This window comes from Schistocerca americana, unplaced genomic scaffold (assembly GCF_021461395.2).
Source record: "Schistocerca americana isolate TAMUIC-IGC-003095 unplaced genomic scaffold, iqSchAmer2.1 HiC_scaffold_98, whole genome shotgun sequence".
In the NCBI taxonomy this organism is placed as follows: Eukaryota; Metazoa; Arthropoda; class Insecta; order Orthoptera; family Acrididae; genus Schistocerca; species Schistocerca americana.
In genome coordinates this window covers 372,501-377,500 of record NW_025726763.1, presented here as the reverse complement: position 1 = coordinate 377,500, position 5,000 = coordinate 372,501, and the positions used below count along the sequence as shown (strand labels likewise).

The window sequence follows — 5,000 nt, the reverse complement described above, 5'->3', positions numbered from 1 at the left end:
CAAATCGCTCCACCAACTAAGAACGGCCATGCACCACCACCCACCGAATCAAGAAAGAGCTATCAATCTGTCAATCCTTCCGGTGTCCGGGCCTGGTGAGGTTTCCCGTGTTGAGTCAAATTAAGCCGCAGGCTCCACTCCTGGTGGTGCCCTTCCGTCAATTCCTTTAAGTTTCAGCTTTGCAACCATACTTCCCCCGGAACCCAAAAGCTTTGGTTTCCCGGAGGCTGCCCGCCGAGTCATCGGAGGAACTGCGGCGGATCGCTGGCTGGCATCGTTTATGGTTAGAACTAGGGCGGTATCTGATCGCCTTCGAACCTCTAACTTTCGTTCTTGATTAATGAAAACATACTTGGCAAATGCTTTCGCTTCTGTTCGTCTTGCGACGATCCAAGAATTTCACCTCTAACGTCGCAATACGAATGCCCCCGCCTGTCCCTATTAATCATTACCTCGGGTTCCGAAAACCAACAAAATAGAACCGAGGTCCTATTCCATTATTCCATGCACACAGTATTCAGGCGGGCTTGCCTGCTTTAAGCACTCTAATTTGTTCAAAGTAAACGTGCCGGCCCACCGAGACACTCACTCAAGAGCACCCTGGTAGGATTGCAACGGGGTCCGCCTCGGGACGCACGAGCACGCACGAGGCGCGTCGCACGCCTTCAGCTCGCCCCACCGGCAGGACGTCCCACGATACATGCCAGTTAAACACCGACGGGCGGTGAACCAACAGCGTGGGACACAAATCCAACTACGAGCTTTTTAACCGCAACAACTTTAATATACGCTATTGGAGCTGGAATTACCGCGGCTGCTGGCACCAGACTTGCCCTCCAATAGATACTCGTTAAAGGATTTAAAGTGTACTCATTCCGATTACGGGGCCTCGGATGAGTCCCGTATCGTTATTTTTCGTCACTACCTCCCCGTGCCGGGAGTGGGTAATTTGCGCGCCTGCTGCCTTCCTTGGATGTGGTAGCCGTTTCTCAGGCTCCCTCTCCGGAATCGAACCCTGATTCCCCGTTACCCGTTACAACCATGGTAGGCGCAGAACCTACCATCGACAGTTGATAAGGCAGACATTTGAAAGATGCGTCGCCGGTACGAGGACCGTGCGATCAGCCCAAAGTTATTCAGAGTCACCAAGGCAAACGGACCGGACGAGCCGACCGATTGGTTTTGATCTAATAAAAGCGTCCCTTCCATCTCTGGTCGGGACTCTGTTTGCATGTATTAGCTCTAGAATTACCACAGTTATCCAAGTAACGTGGGTACGATCTAAGGAACCATAACTGATTTAATGAGCCATTCGCGGTTTCACCTTAATGCGGCTTGTACTGAGACATGCATGGCTTAATCTTTGAGACAAGCATATGACTACTGGCAGGATCAACCAGGGAGCTGCGTCAACTAGAGCTGAGCAGCCGGCCGCCCGGGAGTGTGTCCCGGGGGCCCGCGCGAACACGCAAGCGTCCGCTCAATTATTCTGCAAACAGGAGGAGGCTGAGCTCCCCTGCACAATACACCTCGAAACCCTCTCAGGTCCCGGCGGCGCGCAGCGCCGTCCTAAGTACTTGGTCGGGTTCGAGAGAGGCGCAATCGCCCGGAGTTTGGCGAGTAGACGCTTTAGGTGCGACCACCCGTGCTCCCAACTGAGCTTGCCGCTGCCGACAGAGGCCCGGGAGCGTGCTGTCGTGGCATTGCCGGCGGGAGACAACACGCGCCACCTACGGTGGCCGGCAGCTCCAACGCCAGCGCCACAGAAGGACAAAAGCCCCACTTGGGTGCCGAAGCGAACACTCCCAGCACAGCGCACGCGCCAACACGTCCGCACAGCTGCGATACAATCCACCTGCGAGAACCGCAGAGGCGACCGAGCAGCAGACGGCGTCGCGGCGCCGAGCGCCGGGCGGCGGCGCATCCTCAGCGCACACAGTCCTCAATCGGACCAGCACACTGCAGATGTCCACCGCGCTTCGCACCGGGCCCGCGAGGACCTACTTTGGCCGCACGGCGCCGCGTGCAGGGTGCGCCGGCGCGCAGCTGCGCCGCCTGCCGCCTCCGTCGGCCGGCGCGCCTGCCACTGGCCGCCCCCACCAGCCGGCTGTAGCGCGTGCGCCCACGCACCGCGCGGCCAGCACGCCGGGAGGCCCCCCCTCACCGGCCGGGGACGGTCCCACCCAGCCACCGCCGCGTATCGCTTCACACCCACATGCCATTCACGTTCGTGGGCATGGTGGGTATCGCTGAAACAACCGGTTGGTAGCTCAACCGATCGTCGCCATCACTGATTCACCTCTAGCGAGAACAACCGCACCACAACGGTTTACCAGTTGTTCATTTGCGTAACGTCACCAGCAAACGTAGACGTCCATCGCCATTTGCAAATTCAACGATTGTTGCATGCCTGTGTCAGGTGTCACGACACACTATGTCTGCCCACATACACGCAACAACATGTGCACGCTTCGCGAACACGTGGAAGGTGGCCCCCGTACGTATGCGATGTCCATTGCGCGAACGACTGTCAACCGGCCTCTGTCGCATGTCGCAGATGTGGAACGCAGTGCACCATGCTATCACGGTGTGTGAGAAGAGACGACTACGTCTGACAACACGCGCCACTACATCAACAGACGGCTCATGCTGATCGCCATCCACGGCATACCATACTGCAATCCAGCTCTTATAGGGAGACGACACGTAGCTGAGTGCACAATATTTGGACCGTATGGTTCGCCGTTGTTGGCGCAGTCGTGGTACGGTCACACATGTACCACGATGTATCATTCAGTACATGAGGACCAATGTGCAGTACAGTGTGTGATTTGGACGTACAACATCAGCGGACAGTTGACACAAGCCGTACCACAACGTAGGCTGTGCTTCGCCATGCGAATGCCAATGAACAACTGCGAAGGGCATTGAGCATGTACGTCCTGCTGCCATCCGCATTACAGTGTATAGCTGCAAGGTGTTTAACATGAAGCGATACTCTGGGGACCGGGCAGTGCGAGTAGCAAACTATATTGCGGGGGTTGCAGTTAGGCAACACTACACTAATTTAACGCGTCGTATGACAATTACAGAGCAGGTTAAGGCCCAACGTGTGTTGGGTTAAGGCCCAACGTGTGTTGGGTTAAGGCCCAACGTGTGTTGGGTTAAGGCCCAACGTGTGTTGGGTTAAGGCCCAACGTGTGTTGGGTTAAGGCCCAACGTGTGTTGGGTTAAGGCCCAACGTGTGTTGGGTTAAGGCCCAACGTGTGTTGGGTTAAGGCCCAACGTGTGTTGGGTTAAGGCCCAACGTGTGTTGGGTTAAGGCCCAACGTGTGTTGGGTTAAGGCCCAACGTGTGTTGGGTTAAGGCCCAACGTGTGTTGGGTTAAGGCCCAACGTGTGTTGGGTTAAGGCCCAACGTGTGTTGGGTTAAGGCCCAACGTGTGTTGGGTTAAGGCCCAACGTGTGTTGGGTTAAGGCCCAACGTGTGTTGGGTTAAGGCCCAACGTGTGTTGGGTTAAGGCCCAACGTGTGTTGGGTTAAGGCCCAACGTGTGTTGGGTTAAGGCCCAACGTGTGTTGGGTTTAGGCCCAACGTGTGTTGGGTTTAGGCCCAACGTGTGTTGGGTTTAGGCGCAACATAGGTTAGGTTTAGGCGCAACATAGGTTAGGTTAAGGCGCAACATGGGTTAGGTTAAGGCGCAACATGGGTTAGGTTAAGGCGCAACATGGGTTAGGTTAAGGTACAACATGGGTTAGGTTAAGGTACAACATGGGTTAGGTTAAGGTACAATATGGGTTAGGTTAAGGTACAATATGGGTTAGGTTAAGGTACAATATGGGTTAGGTTAAGGTACAATATGGGTTAGGTTAAGGCGCAACATGGGTTAGGTTAAGGTACAATATGGGTTAGGTTAAGGCGCAACATAGGTTAGGCTAAGGCGCAACATAGGTTAGGTTAAGGCGCAACATAGGTTAGGTTAAGGCGCAACATAGGTTAGGTTAAGGTACAATATGGGTTAGGTTAAGGTACAATATGGGTTAGGTTAAGGTACAATATGGGTTAGGTTAAGGTACAATATGGGTTAGGTTAAGGTACAATATGGGTTAGGTTAAGGTACAATATGGGTTAGGTTAAGGTACAATATGGGTTAGGTTAAGGTACAATATGGGTTAGGTTAAGGTACAATATGGGTTAGGTTAAGGCGCAACATGGGTTAGGTTAAGGTACAATATGGGTTAGGTTAAGGCGCAACATAGGTTAGGCTAAGGCGCAACATAGGTTAGGTTAAGGCGCAACATAGGTTAGGTTAAGGCGCAACATAGGTTAGGTTAAGGCGCAACATAGGTTAGGTTAAGGCGCAACATAGGTTAGGTTAAGGCGCAACATAGGTTAGGTTAAGGCGCAACATAGGTTAGGTTAAGGCGCAACATAGGTTAGGTTAAGGCGCAACATAGGTTAGGTTAAGGCGCAACATAGGTTAGGTTAAGGCGCAATACGGGTTAGGTTAAGGCGCAATACGGGTTAGGTTAAGGCGCAATACGGGTTAGGTTAAGGCGCAATACGGGTTAGGTTAAGGCGCAATACGGGTTAGGTTAAGGCGCAATACGGGTTAGGTTAAGGCGCAATACGGGTTAGGTTAAGGCGCAATACGGGTTAGGTTAAGGCGCAATACGGGTTAGGTTAAGGCGCAATACGGGTTAGGTTAAGGCGCAATACGGGTTAGGTTAAGGTACAATACGGGTTAGGTTAAGGCACAATATGGGTTAGGTTAAGGTACACATTGTTGTACGGAAAGGTGTTTTGGGGGGGGGGGGGGCCGGTTTGTTGATTGTGAATATCGTAAGTAAATGACTGCGGCATCATCTGATTTGCCACGTCAGGGTGCACCTTTGGCTCATAACAGGCGGCGCTCTGATTCCATGCTTGTGGCAGACCTGTGTCTTTCATTCCTGCCATTGTTTGTGTGGTGTGACAGGAGGCAGTATTGTGATGTTGGGT

General features: G+C 53.2%; 1 non-coding gene across 1 annotated transcript in view; it reads right to left on the bottom strand.

The window, feature by feature from the left end:
• LOC124593312 overlaps positions 1-1,403 on the bottom strand; it is a 1,910-nt gene extending 507 nt beyond the window's left edge. The window contains exon 1 of the ribosomal RNA XR_006977959.1: positions 1-1,403. This exon is cut by the window's left edge and continues 507 nt beyond it. This is a non-coding gene — a ribosomal RNA (small subunit ribosomal RNA).
• Between the last annotated feature and the right edge of the window lie 3,597 nt (positions 1,404-5,000).